This window comes from Triturus cristatus, chromosome 4_2, assembly GCF_964204655.1.
Source record: "Triturus cristatus chromosome 4_2, aTriCri1.1, whole genome shotgun sequence".
NCBI classification, from domain to species: Eukaryota; Metazoa; Chordata; class Amphibia; order Caudata; family Salamandridae; genus Triturus; species Triturus cristatus.
Window position 1 is genome coordinate 832,532,856 of NC_140586.1, and position 17,291 is coordinate 832,550,146.

General features: G+C 46.6%; 2 non-coding genes across 2 annotated transcripts; one reads left to right on the plus strand and one right to left on the minus strand.

Annotated features, from left to right (window-relative positions):
• Positions 1-1,295: 1,295 nt before the first annotated feature.
• Positions 1,296-1,445, minus strand: LOC146835176 (U12 minor spliceosomal RNA). Its single transcript, XR_014960905.1, has one exon. It is a non-coding gene; the product is annotated as a U12 minor spliceosomal RNA (small nuclear RNA).
• Positions 1,446-5,462: 4,017 nt separating this feature from the next.
• Positions 5,463-5,577, plus strand: LOC146835177 (U5 spliceosomal RNA). The gene has a single exon (XR_014960943.1). It is a non-coding gene; the product is annotated as a U5 spliceosomal RNA (small nuclear RNA).
• The last annotated feature ends 11,714 nt before the right edge of the window (positions 5,578-17,291 follow it).

A 17,291-nucleotide genomic window follows, 5' to 3' on the forward strand; every position in this document is an offset into this window, starting at 1 on the left:
TGTTGCGGTAGGGGTGTGCAGTATCCGCAGGGGGCACAAGTGGGACATGTGTGCAATCACTTGCCCCCAACACGGCCGGGAATCGGCTATGGCGTAGAAGCCTTGCTTTGTCTCCAGCTGTTCCTGCACAGTGTTGGGGAAGTGAAGGTATTGGGGTATGAAGCTGAGGATGGCATCCAGAACAGGTGTGATGAACTTTGATAGGGCTGGCTGTGAGACACCTCCGACTCTGGCAGTTGTTGGTTGGAAGGTACCAGAGGCCAACAGATGCAGCACGGCCAGCAGCTTTGTCTGCGGAGGGATGTTGGCTTCCGCTGTGTTGGTACCGTCAGCCTGTGGGCGATGTGGGTCAGGATGGTTGCCCCTTTGAGCCTGTAGTGGGCAATGACTTCCGCGGGCGTTAGATCTGTGAGAGTGTTTTTTGGTAAGTCCGCTGTCTTACTCCGCGCTGCCTCTGTGGTGGTCCGGGGGGTGTGTGGGGGCGTCGTTTGTTCTTAAGGTGTGGCTATGTGCGGGGCTCCATTGCCTACTGCAGGGAGTTGTCCGTCTTTACACCTGCTTGAGGCAGGTCTTAAATACCTGCAGCTACCGCGGCTTATCGCGTGGTTTTAACTCGCATCGCGGATCTGGCAGTTCGTTGTGAAAGTGGTGTGGTTTTTTCGTGTGTTTTGCATCTCATTAGCGTTCGTTGCCGGTGTCATCCGTGGCTTTGTTTTTTGCGGCTACTATCGCTGGTAAATTGGTGATATCAGCTGTTAGCACCAGCTTGTGAATGGTATGATGAATTTATCACCACTTTGACTGTGATAAAGTGCCGCTAAGTCGGCAATAAGTTCTTGTGAATATGCCCCTTAAGGTGTTAAATTGCCCCTAAACCATTACAATGCAAGCACCCCATAGGGGATGGCATGAGATGAGGAAAAACTATTCCTCTGAGTGAAGCCAGCTTCCGCTATATGTATATTTTGTATTAAAAAAAGTTAACTAGCGGCAAACGTGCCGTTGCTTTATCAAGCCAGACCTAAAAAAAATTACCGTTCGTCTATAACATAACATACCGGAAATAAAGAACTAATAAAATAACATACGGGAAATAAAGAACTAGGAAGCGTTTACTAAACTCTAATGTCACATTTTGCCAAATGACGTTAATCATTTAATAAAGATTAAGTTCTACACAGAGACGCTGTCGCACTGTTTCCAATTCTTCATTGTGAATTAAAGAATTTAATCATCATGTACTAATAAGACATCATTTTAAAGCTTCTTCATCTTTCATTTGACAAACATGGGGCCGGGCAGATCGCTGCACCAGGGCATCCTGCTAAGTAGGCGGGTCACCCACGGGACGACCTGTACCCGTTCAAAAATTCCGCTCACATTATGAGTGAGGATCCTGGCGTCACCCAAGATCGTTATTTTCCTTACTCATTAGTTTAAGGCATACCATAAGTTTGAGGGAGAAGACACCACTCAGTAGTGAAACCCCTAGTAAGTGAGAGCGAGAAACTATCTCCATTTGCAGGTTTAAAGAAACTCTTAAAAGGATTACAGTATTTAACGTCTGCAGAGAAAATGTTTATCATTCAATCACAACTCACTCAAAAACGTCTACATTGCCTTCTCAGATTTATTGTAAATTAGAATATCGCGTAGCCTCTCGGGAAATGGGGAGGCACCTTGGGTAATGAGGCGGCTGAATGGCAGCTGAACGGGCGCCTTCCCTAGCGGTGACGTGCACGCATCGTGAACTAGAAACACCATGTGCTGCTGAATTCAGCGCCATCTAGAGTCTTTGTAGAGAATCGCATGAGAACAATTGCAAGTACACACACACACACATATGTGGGACGCGGGGGCGGTTTATCTCGTCAAGATTTTGGGGTGGGTGGGGGGAAGATAGGTGGAGGGGACAAAATAATTCCCCCCTCTCATCTCCATGATTCACAGGGCCATTACCTACACTAAGCCCGACGCTGGCCCGAGAGCATCTCAGCGCTTTACAAGAGAACCAGATCCCGGCTTCGGCTCAACAGCCTGTTACTCCTAGCAAATCACGTAAAAACCCCGCGGGTAATTAATATGTATTTAAAAAAATCTGCCCGTGTGTAATGCAAGTAACCTAACGCTCGTGTAAAGCGTTCTACTACCTAGAGCAAAACCCGGGCGATGAGATCAACAAAAGAAAACATTGTTTACACTCCCGAGGGTCACGTGTGATTTAGAAGGCTTGTCACGTGGGTTTCAATAGGGGTTATATACATACCCACAATCCCCTGTCATTTGTAATCCCTTTTATGTAGTTGAAGCAATTTTACTACTTGACCGGATCAGAACATTAGTACATTTTTCAAGTACTAGGGGGCATATTATCAAGGACGGCGTTAAAAATTATCGCCGCTTTAGCGGCAGAAAACTGCCCCTAAAGCGGCGATAATGGCCTTGATAATGGGGCATATTATCAAGCCAGGCGATAAGATTATCGCCGCTTTAGCGGCAGAAAACCGCCGCTAAAACGGCGATAATGGGCTTGATAATATGCTCTATCGAATTCCAATTGAAGCCCATGTTAGATGACCTTCCCATCTAACATGGGCTTCAATTGGAATTCCATAGAGCATATTATCAAGCCCATTATCGCCGTTTTAGCGTCAGTTTTCTGCCGCTAAAGCGGCGATAATTTTATCGCCTGGCTTGATAATATGCCCCAATATGCCCTTGTGAATTAATATAGAAGCCCAGGTTCCGGTGTGAACATGGGCTTCTATGGGACTTCTCCAGGGCATATTATCAAGCCGATTATCGCCGCTTTAGCTGCAGTTTTCTGCAGCTAAACCGGCGATAATTTTATCGCCGTCCTTGATAATATCCCCTAGTAGGGTGACCAACCGTCCGTAAATTTCACAGACAGTCCGTAATTTCGGCCGTCTGTCCATTGTCCGTGAAGGATTCTTTAACGGACACCATTTGTCCGTAATTTTAACCGGGCACCGGTCGCACCACCCTAAGCCGGCACAGCTTCCACCCACCTCCCTTCTTGACTCTGATGCTGTTGAGGTCGGGTGTAACCGAATCCTATGCAGTACCAAAGCTCAGATACCCAGCAGCATTGGAGAGGCACAGCGGGATGGCAATCTTCACACTTTCAGCCTTTGATGAGCTGTTAAGAGGTGCTTGAAGGTGACTGAGAGGGAGGGGCTGCAGCTTCAGGAGCAGGGGCATCTATTCAGATGCAAACAGCCCTGAATGCATCATGTCTCTGCAATTTAGAGGGGCCTCACACATTCCCTTTCTGCCCAGGGCCCCAAACATCCCAGCACCAGCCCGAGTACACCGAGGCAGCACGTGGTTCTCTTCACAGAGCTTAATTACTGTCACTAAATTGTAAGCAAACCTTGGTTCTTCAAACATGCAGTCTATAATGTAATTAAAAAAAAGAAATGGCACAATCGCACCCACACTGATTAACAAAGTATGGAGGACAATCAGTTAAATCAGTTCTCTTTGAATATTTCCTTTAAGTACTGTACATCACAGTGGGGGATGGCAAAACTAACATTTTGGAAAGAGAGCCTGTCTTCTCATTGTCCTGTCCAGGAGGGGGTGAGGAGCCCTACCCCACCCTGGAAGAGACCAAGATGATACTAGAATACTGCATGCCCACCCCTGTGCCCACCCTAGTGGATCCGGTTCCCACTCCTGTGATGGCTCCTGCCCCCCCAGTGATGGCTCCTGCCCCCCAGTGATGGCTCTTGTCCCCCCATGTGGTGGCTCCTGTCCCCCCCCCCTGTGGTGGATCCTGTCTCCGCCCTGGGTGGCTTCTGTCCCAGTCCTGGAATGGCTCCTGCAGCGAGGGTGAAGTTCTTGATGGGCCTCTTCTCAAAAAGGCTCAGCTCAAAATGAATATGAAAAGTTGGGCAAGTGAGTAAGTGAAGGGATGGGTGGATGGCTGGATGAATTAGTGAAAGGGTGAATGGATGAATGAAAGATTGAATAGATGGATAATGAGAGAGGATGGAAGGATTGATGAGTGAGTGGAAGGATGGATGAGATAAAAGGTAAATAGCTGAATGTATGGGTGGAAGGGTAGCTGGATGGGTAAAAGGGTGGATGGATGAGTAAAAGGATGGATGAGTGAAAAGGTGGATGATGAGTGAGTGGGTGGATGAGTGAAATGATGGATGGATTGATGAATTGATAAGTGCAAGGGTGAATGGATGGACAGATGAGTGAAAGGGTGGATGTAAGGATGGCTGAGTGAGTGAAAGGGAGGGTACATGGACAAAAGGATGAATAGATGAGTGAAGGAGTGAAAGGATAGATGGATGAGAGAAAGGATGGATGAGTGATAGGGTCAGTGGATGGATTCATGAGTGGATGAGAAGATGGATGGGTGAGTGGGTGGATGGAAGGAAGGATGGATAAGTGAAAGGGTCGATGGAGAGAGAAAGGGAGGATGGATGGATGACTGAAAGGGTGGATGGGTGGAAGGATGAGTGACTGGGTGGATGGATGAGTAAGTGAAAGGATGGCTGGATGGGTGAAAGGGTAAATGGCTGGATGGATGAGTGGAAGAGTGGATGAAGGGATGGATGAGTGAAATGATAAATGGGAGGATACATGATGGATAGGTTTGCAAATGGTTGAATATGTTTGGATATGGCTGGGTGTACTCATATACTATTGCACAACCTCCTCTGATGTGTCTGTAAAACTTACCTATTGTCCTGAATTTGTGTCCTGAATTTTGACCCTTTGTCCTGAATTTTTACACTCACCGTCCTGAATTTGCACCAATGCCAGTTGGTCACCCTAGCCCCTGGGTTAGTCTTTAGCCCCCCACTGAGAGTCCAAGGAGTTATGTTCAGTGCGTTCTCTCCAACAGATATTTGGGGCATATTATCAAGGTCTGGCAATAAATATCGCAAAGCGCGCTTAGCGCTTACATATTTATCGCCGGCTAGCTCTGGAATTTATCGCCCGGTTAGGGCGTTATCAACAACGTGCATCGCCGAGGCGATTACAATTCCAGAGATAGTGGGGACATCGCCGTTTTCCATGGTGGAAAACGGCGATATCCTAGATGATAGGGGCCTGTGGTCTTAGCCACACAATCCACCCCCATGTTAGGTATGCCTTAGTCAGGAATTTAACAGACGTTAAATTCCTGCGTTAAGGCATACTTAACGTGATTTTAAATATCGCTCACCCTCCTTGTCAATATGACGAAGCTGGGTTAGCGATATTTACCCAAGGGAGTCTTGTCAGGCACGCCTCCTTTGCATCTCATTAGTGATGCGATGGGAGGCGTGCTGACAAGGGGTGCTTTTGCCAGTAAACTGGCGCTAAGAGCTGTTAGCGACAGCTTGCTGATAGGGCGATAAAAATATCGCCGTTTTAGCGGCAAAAAGTGCAGCTAAAGCAGCGATATTGCCCTTGATGATATGCCTCGTAGTTACTTTACACTCTGGTTTCTCTTCAAACCGTCAAAATCGTTAGCCTTTTACTAAAAATTTCCGTGGAGAGGAACATCAAAGAGTTTCACTGAATTTTTGAAGCTCTATCTCTGATAGAGCTGCTCTACTCAGTCAAAGACAGGAAAGCAATCGTCAAAGTGGGTTAATGATGGTAGTGCTTTAATAAATCCCATCAGCCAAATCTGCGCTTCTTTCTAAATCACTGTTTATATTGCTATGAAAAATATTTCTCGAACGTGCACTCAGCTCTTAATTGAAAAGAATCAGGGAAACATTCTGCACCAATTTCCTTCCTGTTCGTTGTTTTATAACGAGGCATTTTACAACTTTTCTAATTCAACGTTTTCTTCTGAATTGGCTTCAGGTTTCAGTTTCATTGTTTATTTTAATGATAATGTCAGTGTGACTTAAATTTCTTATGTTTTACGGTATTTACATAAATAATGCCAAATCCACAAAATACAAGTTCGATGTTCCCTGTGTGAGGGTGGAACGGTTCTGTACTCCATCATAAATAAGCTATTGGCTTTGACAATGTGTTTTAGCCAAGGGAGTGCCAGACATTGCCACAATCCTGAGGGGAATATCCATGTGCCCCTGTGTGGGGAGCAGTCTGAGGACTGAAGATGAAAGCCATGCCCGCTTTCTGACTGCACACTTTTTCCAGTTGCCAATGTGGAGGTACCTTGGATGGGCATAGTGGGTAAGTTTCATCCACTACAAATGGATACCCCGTGGTTCTACAAGGAAGTGGAAAAAATTGTTAAGTAGTTTGGTCTGGTGGCTGCTGCCCAAACGAGTGGACTCAGAAGATCGTCTAGTGCCAGATCCGGGCAAAGTACATCAGCGAATGGATTAGCGCCCTCCCATCTGCACAGCAGCCCACATGTGGGAGAACGTTACCTCCTAACGCCTGACCAACAACCACAAGGGCATCACATTGCCTGGATGACCATCCAAGGATGACTGCCAGTGAAACCCTTCATGCAAGCTAGAGCGCTCAATCGATACAAGTCCTGCCCGAGAGGATGCAGATGAGGCGTCCTACCATATCTTCTGGGAATGCTCTTTCTCCCAGGCCCTGCTGAAGGACCTAAACACGGAGCTTGCAGCCCTGCCAAGTACCACGCATCAGGTGTTAGACTAACGCATTTCAGTGTGGTGGTCTGCATCACCACCCTGAAATGCAAAGTCATGCATTGTAGGCATTAGCGCTTGCCTGCCTCCGGGCTGTAGAGCCATAGTGCTGCTAATTTCAAGGCTCATTGCTGACTGAAACTTAAAGCTGGAGTGGCAGCGTGCTGTGGTGTGCGCACTGCACTGCTCTGCTCTGCTCCTGGCAGACTGGAGCTGGCTGTCTAAGGCATAGGCCTCGTGGTAGGGTGAGAGGCGCCGTCCTGGCAGGGACATTGGGCATTCCGGAAGAGAACCACCCCCAGAGTTACGTGCCTTTTATTCACACCCCTACGCTGGCCTGGTATACGCAGGGCCAGCCCACTCCGTTCACGCTTACAGGGGGGGGGACTTCACAAGCTACATTTCCACGATCTTCCCCTCTGGCTGGGGTGACATGGTTGCGTTCACTGTCCACTACACTACAAACACCAGTGGTGTGTGTCGACATGGATATGTGTGGGGTCTGCATATTGCAGTCTGGCTAGCACATCCACGGAACACTTGGCATTTTGTACATTCTCATTCATTGGACCCTTGCCTCCTTCGCACATGCCTGGTCCCCACCTCTGCCGACATTATGCTATTGTGTGTCCGAGGTGCCATGCCGTTGATGGCTCATGTACATGGCTGGCACAGGTTCCCACAGTGAGTTGTGTTGTCATGTCTGGTGGGTGTGCAACTGTGCATGTTGTATGTGAGCTTGTGACGTGTGCATTTCCTGTGTTGTGTGTTGCATGACTGTGGAGTTGAGGTGTGTGGTGTGTGCATTTGGTATTGGCCAACGGGCAGTGCATTTCTGTGGGTGCCATCCTGGTGGCGCAGGTTGATGATGGACTGTCGGGAGGTGCATGTATCATGCACAGTGCCTGGGTGGTTGGCGGCGGCGTTGGCGGAAATTCCCCGGCGGTCCACTATTGCCTGCACATTGGTGGGATACATGCGCTTTCTGTTGCGCTTATTGTGTGCAGTGTTGCCAGGGGCCACTAGTAGGATATGTGTGCAGTCAATTGCCCCCTGACACGTGCGGGAAGCCAGCTGTGGCGTACACGCCTTGATTCGTCTCCGGCTGTTCCTGCGCAGTGTCTATGAAGTGTAGGTAGTGGGGTACCAAGCTGATGGTGTCATCCATGACCGTTGTGGGGGACTTGTATTGGCCTGGCTGTGTGACTCCTCCATCTCAGGTGGATGTTGGTTGGAGGGTACCAGAGGCCAACACGTGCAGCACGGCCATCAGCTTTGTATGCGGTGGGATGTTGGTTGTCTGCTGTGTTGGTACCGTCAGCCTGTGGGCAATGGTGGTTAGGTTGCGGATGAGGGTTGTCCCTTTGAGCATATAGTTAGCAATGACATTCTCTGGTGTTGGGTCTGTGAGGTTGGTGCATTTTCGGAGGGTCGCTGTCTTTGTCTGCGCTGCCTCAGTGTTGGTCGGGGGAGGGCAGTGGGTGTCCGGGGGTGGGGTTGGTCCGGGGGGGTGGCGGTGGGTGTTGGGGCCCTCTTCGTTGTCCGGCACGCATGTTCAGTGGCTCCATGTCATCTGTTGTTCTTCAGGTGTGGCTCTGGGCTGGGCTCCCTTTTGTGGTGCAGACTGTCGTCTGACTTTACACCAGGTCAGAGCAGGTGTTAATTTTCTGCTGCTAACGCGCCTTATCGCATGTTTCATGGTCTTTTCGGTGATCTGGCTGGTCGTTGAGAATGTTGTGGAGTGGTGTTGTTGCTGCATTTTGCACGGGAACGCCTACTCTGCATCTCATTAGCGATAGTTGCCGGGGTCATCTGTGGCGATGTTTTTTGCGGCTGCTTTCGCAGATAAACTGGTGCTATGGGCTGTTAGCACCAGCTTGTGAATGGGGTGATAAATCTATCGCGACTTTGGCTGCGATAAAGTGCCGTTAACTCGGCAATAGCTCCTTGAGAATATGCCTCTCTGTTTCAAATAGAAGAGGTGCAACATGTTTAGGTGCCATTCATGCTTCCTTCAAATAGAACAGGTGTGTTATGAGCAGTAGGCGCACCGCCTTCCTCGACGGAAGGATCACAATTTTGCAGCATGCACTGATAATCCTTGTGCACACAAATCATCTATTGCCTGGGAGCAGCTCCATGTTGCTCTCTCTCACCTGAGGGCTTCTCTTCTTCTCCCACGCTCCATGTTGCTCTCATTCATTTGAATTCCTCCCGATCCCATAGTATTCCTCTCTCTAGTGTGTGCTTTTCATTTCCGTTCAGTGTCTCATTACGCCAACTACTGTACCTCCATTGCCCCCACTCCTCTGTCCTATATTTTTTAATTATTTGTTTTTAATTTTATACTTTAAAAAATCGCTTTCCCCCGACTTTTGTAGAGACTATAGGCCTCAAAGACAAGACATATTGGATTTAATTGATTCACAGAGGGGATCCAAGGGGCCCAGTGGGCATAGGCTGGCTAGGGTAGGAATACATTTGATTTTCTGCCGTTGGGGCCTAGCATCCTGTTTGGGCCAGGTCCCAAGTGGGAGAGAGAGGCCCTGGAGTCCACACTGTGATGGTCTGCAATTGCGCACCATTAATAGCCAGGGAGGAGTCAGGGGTCCCCAATCGGCAAAGCCTGGCTATGGCAATCTGTTGTAAATTGGCTTTTTTGTCGATCCGTCCGGCAACACATCAATGCGTCCAACCAGGCTTTAGCTGCGCAGCGCCACTGTTTTCCTGCCGCAGCCTGTGCCCCTGCCCAACCTGGGTGTGTGTCTACCTTATGTGTACACAACTTTAATAAAGTACTGCCTCTGAAAGACTTGTTTAATGTTTAATATCATGGTTACACATTAGTTTAACCGTATGATCAGGTTACAAAGCACAAGTGCTCTTCAATTTCTGGTGCTTTGCAGCAGTTTTAAAATATTGTTAGAGCTTCTTGTTGCTTAAATGGGTGTCATTTCTGATATTTATATAGGTTTCCCTCTTCTTCCTTGCTTAATTTTGCTCACAAGATAGTGTCACTCCTAGCCGTTGAAATGGCACTCATAATTGCACTGAAATTATGAAAATGTCACACATGGCAATCTGAAACCTTGGCAGCTATGAGCTTAGAGGATGGGTACCACCATCATGCATCACCACGGACTCTGTAATGTACGGTTCGTTTCCAGGTACTCACACTCTCGGAGACCTTCTGGACTGCTGGAGGCTTATGCTTTGCCTTAAAGATGTTCTTCTGTTTTTCAGTAACCACCTGTTAGTAGGGAAGAAGGAGACATCAACTCTGGCCTGCCGAAAGAGGATCCACAGACTCCTGTATACTTTGTGGCACTGGACGGATCAGACGACAACAGCAGCGACAACATCTGAAGGCCCGAAGGGGCCCCTCTGCCCTAACTTGGGGGGTGGAGGGAGGTCCAGGAGGGACTACTAACCTGTTTGTCTCTTTTTCTGTTCAACCCAGGAACCAGATGGCGATCGGGGAGAGGAGGATATGGATGAGGACAGGTGTAATAAATGTAAAGTAATGTAAAAAAACATATGTTTTAACCATGTTGTACACTAGTGTGTCTGCTGTTCAGCATGGCTAAAAGTTAGGGGTGTGAAGTGGGGTGGAGTGTGGTGGAGTGGAGTAGAGTATGGTAGATTGGAATGGGGTAGATTGGAGTTGCATGAAATAGATTGATGTGAGGTGGGGTGGAATGGAGCAGATTGGAGTAGTTGTTTGAGTGGAGTAAACTGGATTACAGTGGGGTAAATCAGAGTGGGGTAGATTGAGGTGGAGTATGGGGGACTGGATTGGGTAGATTGGAGTTGAGAGGTGGAGATTCCAGTGGAGAAGAGTTGAGTGAGGTCGAGTGCAGTGGTGTAGAGTGGACTGGGGTAAATTGGAGTGCAGTGGGGTAGACTGAGGTGGAGTGGGATAAGTTGGGGTGGAATGAAGTGGGGTAGATTGGGGTATACTGGAATGGAGTGGGATAGATTGTAGTAGAGTGGGGTAGATTGGGGTGGATTTGAATGGGGTGAATTGGGGTAACTTGGATTGGAGTGGGATAGATTGGGGTGGAGTAGGGTAGACTGTAGTGGAGTGGGGTAGATTGGAGTGGAGTGGGGTCGATTGGGGTGGAGTGAGGTAAATTGCAGTGGAGTGGGGTCGATTGGGTTGGAATGGGGTAGACTGTAGTGGAGTGGGTAGATGTGGCGGATTTGAATGGGGTGAATTGGGGCAGCTTGGAGTGGAGTGGGATAGATTTGAGTGGAGTGGGTTAGATTGGGATGGAGTGGAGTAGGTAGACTGGAGTGGAGTGGGGTATATTAGAGAGGAGTGGTGTAGAATGGGGTGGATTTGAGTGGGGTAAGTGGTATGAGTGGAGGGGTGTAGAGTGGAGGGGAGTAGAATAGAGTGGCATAGAGTACAGTGGCGTGGAGTGTAGCAGAGTGGCGTGGCGTGTCATAGAGTGTCAGAGTGGAGGGGTGTAGAGTGGAGTGGCATGTCGTAGAGTGGAGTGGTGCGTCATGGAGCGGAATGACGCGAGGTGTCGTAGAATGGAGTGAAATGACATAGAGTGTTGTGGAGTAGTGTAGAGTGGAGTATGCATGGTGTGGTAGAGCTGCCATCACAGACAACACATTTTCAATTGAAATGACCATTGACATACAGTTTTACTGCGCACAAACGATAATGTGTGGAAATGTTTTACAATGTCCAAAAGTATCGTCATCACAATTTAAGTAACAAAATAGCATTTGCTATTGGCTAGGAGGTGGTCGATCCTGGTATCTCATTTGGTGCAGCCAGAGCACTCTACTTATGAGACAACACAGACGAGGAGGTTTTGATAATGTTGTCAGTGAATTTCCTTGATTTTGCAATGAGACCTTGGTTCCAAAGTCCCCAAAGGCTGTGGTACCCAGAGCCAGCTGAGCCCGGGGTTGGCTGTTGCCAGCCTCCTGTATGCGCAGGGCCTTCTTCAGTTGCCAAATCTGGAGCAGATAGAAGTGATTTGGTTCAGAACGCCCAATGATCTTTGCTTTAATATGGTTTAGTACAGGTGATGTAATAAATGGCAATATTTGAAAATGGGAAATAGTGAGATTTTGAAAACAATCGGGGGATTTCTTTTTCGCGTTGTCATCCATTAAAGTGGGGGCTATTGTAGCTGGAGGTAACTAAAATCAACATATTGTTGCTCATAGATTCACGAATTTCCCGCCGGAATTGGATATGATGCCATATATGGTTTGTGAAATAGCGAAAAGGAGCCTTTCACAACTTCATTTCAAAAGGGCCAATCCGCTGAACGATGACGTCACAATACATCTCAAAACCTCAGCTCACAGCAGCAAACAAGGCAACATTCTAGAATGCTTATTGCTGGAGATTGTTAGAGATGGAGGAACTGGGATTTAAACACCACCCTGGATGGCCCTTTATACCTCACTAACTGAAATGTTGACCAAACCCCCCCCCCCCCCCCCTCCCGCCCCTCAAAAAACGTTCTCTCATGTTAGATATTCCTTTCTATAAGGGTTAAACCATCTGCTTCAGGGGAATTCCTTGTGCATGGCTGACAAGCAGTGACTGTTACAGCGGCCTCATTTATTAGTTTTTGACTTGGGGCGCGCCGCAGGCCTCCCTGCTGCGCTGCCCTACGGCAAAAGAAAAGGACAGGAATGCGCCGTATCTATGTGATCCAGTGCATTCCTGTCCTTTTCCCCAGCGTCAGTGCACAATGGGCTGCCGTGCGCCAACACAGGCACCCTTGCACCATTGTGAAAGGGAGCCTGCATTGCGAGGCTGATTGATTTTCTGCAGGAAGGACAGCTTCCTGCACACAATCAATCAATTCAGGCTATTTCCTGTTTCTATGTGTGCTGCAGAATGCAGCCCGCATAGAAAAAGGAAAACACGATGAGAAATTAAAACATTTCTCCTCGTTGCACCTCTCTAACACCACCCCTGGGTTGGCGTTAGGTTCTGACGCATTCCCAGGTTTGCGATTTCTCGTAAATCGGTGAATGTGTCTGGTTCCATGGGTGTTGCGTGGGAACACCCACAGCAACACCCATGGAACGCTCCTTTCACGCAGTTTTCTGCGTGAAAGTGGCAAATATGTACAAGGCCATGAAAAGCTGCTGGAGTTAAACTTTACCTTTGTTACGAAACCTTGGACATCTTAGCCATTCTTCACTTTGTGGGAAGAGTTCTAAACTTCTGCTCCACTTACACTATTCAATATTGATCATTGATAGCACAATTTTCGATATCTGTGGCCTCTTGTTTACAAACTGCGCCACTGGTCATATGGACCTTTTGATATCAGCTGAAAGTGTATTCTGAGAGCAAACATCTGTGCAACAAATTCAAAGAACAGTGACACACATTTGGCTCCACAATAACAACAGAAAGGATGGTTTCCAAACCATGAAGGTTTATTAGCTATTTATTCAAAGTTATAGGCTTTATACATTTAGTAAATACTTTGTCAGTTAGGCATAAAATACAGTAGAGTAAATCAATCCAGCAACATGAGATCAGGTAAATTGGAATCAAATTATTTAAAAAATAAAAAATGGTGAATGGTTTCAGTTCCATAAAGGAACTTCCCTAAACTAAATCAAGCATCTATGGATGGCAGGGGAAAAGTGAACCAAATAAAGTTTCAGAGTAAAGTAAGACATCGGTGAGATATAGTGTCTCAAGTAGGAGAATCAGCAGAGACAGTAAAAGGACTTCACCCAGCATTTAGGACAGAATCTCCTGACCTATTCTAAGATACACAGGAACATATTTACAAGCCCCTCTCGCCACCGGAGCATCACTTTTTCTGACGCTGCGGTGGCCTTGCGCCATTCCCTATATTTACAAGGTAAATTCTGCAGCACACATGGAAAGAGCAAATCACCATTATTGATTGTTTATTTGCAGGAAAGTGTCCCTTCCTGCACATAAACAATTGCCCCTGCAACTCAGACACCCTTTGCAACATGGCGGCAGGGTGCCTGCTCTGGTGCTAGGCAGCCTTTGTGCGTCAGCGAACGCAGGAGTGCACCATATGCTTGTAAATACAGTGCATCCCTGCAGGTCAGAGCACTGAATTGCCAAATCTGAGGTAGCACTGCGCTCCAGCATTTATTTGTAAATATGCCCCTCGGTTACATGCTTTTCATTCTCTCTACGAATTCTTCCCACCAACCATCCAGCGATGGGGCCAATCAGATTGCGCAATCTTCTTGGAGCAGGTAAACTCCCCTTGTTCCCATCGTTAGTCAAAGGCACACACAGCTGCAGGACCTTGAATGAATCCTCGGTCCAGTTTGCATAGTACAGGAGGATCTTTCATAACCCAAAGCACGGTGTAAATCATAATAAACCTCCAATTAATCCTATTTGCGCTAACATTTCTAAAAACAAACAATCAGCTACTCTTCTAATGTAGGTTATCTTGCACCTGAAACAAGGAAAACGTGGAAACACATTTTGAAATCAACATTATGTTTAACAGTGATAGGCTTTGAGCAGCTGAGGCCTGCTCACAGTCAGGCCAAAATTAAGAATGCACATTTGGTTTAACGTGAATATACTATAAGCAAAAAAAAATAATTGTTACAAACAAGGGGGCATATCAACAAGGTGGCGATAAAAAATTATCGCCGCTTTTGTGTCCGTTTTTGGACGGAAAACGGCGATAATTTTATCGCTTTATCAGCAAGGTCATGCTATTGCGTGAATCCTTGCCTTAGCACCATTTCCCGTAACGGCCACCTTTGCATCTCTAATGAGATGCAAAGTGGGCGTTCCGTCACAAAATATGGAGAATTGTCACTAACTGACATTTCTCCAATTATCAATGGGCACGCTAACAAGCATAGCGATAACAAAAGTAGCGCTAACCTTGGTTATCACCACTTTCCTTACGCCTGCTTTTACTTTGACTAAACAATGTTAGTCAATGGGTGGTGGATTATAGGGCTGAGACCACCCAGCCCTATCAACAAGGATATCGTTGGAAAACCAGCGATGTTCCATGGAAAACATCGCTATCACAGGAATAATTATCGCCATTGCGCTATGCGTTGGTAATACAGCGCTAGCATGGCGATAATTATCTGCGATAGCCGGCGATAAAATCCCTCACGCTAAGGGCGCCCAGCGATAATTATCGCTGCCGCTTGTTGATATGCCCCATGATAAGTCTGCAAAATGTTTTTAAAACATGTGTAATGACCTGCAACTGTCAGATACAGGGGCACAAGCAGGGAAAAAACAAAGGTTCACTTGGGAGGCAGAAAATCAAGTCAAGGATTGATTTTATCTTTACCTCCAAAAATGTAAAGACAGGGAGATATGAGACAATTGATAGTGGTATTTCAGACCACAAAATTCTGAAGTCAAAATTTGAAATACCAAACATGTGGCAAATGGGAAAAGGGGTGTGGAAAATGAACACCTTGTTATTACAAGACAAAAATGTATGCAAAAATTGCAGTTTTATGTACAGCAACTTAAAGGGAAAAAAGGAAAGCTTCCCATCTTTGGCAGAGTGGTCGGAAGAAGTAAAGAAACAAACAAAATTCTTTTTCAGGAAACAAAGTATGATCAAAGGTAAAGAAAAATTTCAAAAATTTGATGAAATCCAGCAAAGGTTCATCACCCTAGAAAACCTTGAAAGGGGTGGAATGGAGGTACGGGAGGAAAGAGAACAGACAAAAACAGAACTAAAAGAATGGGTAAAACAAAGAGGGAAAGAACACATCTTTAACTCAAGGGTGAAAATCTTTGAGGAAGATGAAAAATTTTCAAGGTTTTTCTTCAAAAAAGCGCAGCAAGTGCAAAATGCAATGCATGAATTGAAGGACATAAATGGACAGAAACAAAAGGGCACAAAGAAAGTGGAAAAAATAACACCTGCCTTTTTTTCACAACTGTACAAAAAATGCCATCAGACACAGACGCATGTGATGATTTCTTAGGAACTTTGCAGAACTCTCTATCCAAAGAAGAGCAAGACTTTCTGATCATCCAAGGGGCGCCAAAAGAATCTGCCCCATGGCAACATGGCCTTCCATGGGAGTTCTACAGAGCTTTCTGGGGGCTCATTGCAAAGGATTTTTTGGGTCTTTTAGAAGAATTCGTCGAAAAAAATTGTTTACCCCCCTCTTTTCCGCAGGGCATCATCAAACTTTTGGAAAAGAAAGGGGACAAGCTGGACATCAACAATTGGAGGCCAATCACCCTTTTGAATGTGGACAGCAAAATACTGAGCAAAGTCCTGGCAGGAAGATGCAGGAAGGTGCTCGGCTCTATCGTGCACCCAGACCAAACATGTGCGGTCCCAGGAAGGAAAATATGGGACAGTCTGACCATTCTTAGGGACACATTTTGGTTGGCAAAAGACAGAGGGTGCCCATTGGCTATTTTGGCTCTGGATTTCCAGAAAATCTTTGACTCCCTAAGCCATGAATATCCTTTTAAAGTACTCAGAAAGATGGGCTTCCTAGAAAGCTTCATCAAGATTATCTGTTTATTGTATACAGGATGTCAAAGCCAGGTCCTCATAAATGGCACACTGTCAGAAGGGTTACGCATCGAATCAGGGGTCAGACAGAGATGTCCCTTATCTCCACCGCTTTTTGTCTTCACAATCGAACCTCTCCTATGTGCCATTCAAAAAGACAAGTGCATAACTGGGCCTCTAGTACCGGGCAACAAAGGCAACCAGGTCAAATGTGTCTCATACATGGATAATGTAACTATTGTGTGCAACAACCCAAGATTCATAAAAAAAACTTTTCTCATAACACAACTTTTTTCCCTAGCAGCTGGCCTACATGTGAACGTGGAAAAAAAACACAGCATGACAGTAGGTAACTGGGACAAACCTGTCTCAGCTCCCAGTGAAACCCACAAAAGATCCTGTAAAAATATTAGGAATTTTATTCTTGCAAGACATGAAGAGAGAAATAAACTGGGAGAAAATCCAGACAAAGCTAAAACAGAAAATGGCTATCTGGTCTACAAGAAAACTTTCTCTGGAAGGGAAAGTCCTGGTTTTGAAAGCTGTATGTCTGCCAATCCTGTTGTTTATTGCAATGATTTCCCCCCCATCATATAGGTGGTCAAGTGTGACACAGAAACTTTTTGCAAATTTTTCTGGGGATCGAAAATGGAAAAACTGAAAAGAGACACAGGGGCAGATTGACAAGCCTCTTGCGAGACATTTACGCCGCCGTTGCGTCACTTCTGTGACGCAGCGGCGGCGTAAACCATGCGCCAAGTTGCGCCTTGTTTACAATGTGACGCCTCTAGGGAGATCCGTCACGTTGTAAAGTCCTGCGCTATATTAAACCTGCGTCAGGTTTAATGTATGCAGGGTGGGCATTCCGAGAGACAAAAAGCCTCGGAAAAGTGACGCAGTGAAATCTACAAGATTTCACTGAGTCACTTTTCCCACGCTGCTGCGTCAAAACCCTGCGCCTGCTTGAAGCAGGTGTAAGGCATGATGCAGCATGTTCGGTATGGGCAGCCCCTGAGCATTGCTGGAGTTGCGTCGTGCTTGCGACACGACTCCAGCAATGCGCCGCCCTTATGCTATCAGATGCATCACGCATCTGTTTATCCTTGCGCCATGATACGCTGCATTGTAAATGCGGCGCATCTGTGGTGGCGCAAGGGTAAAC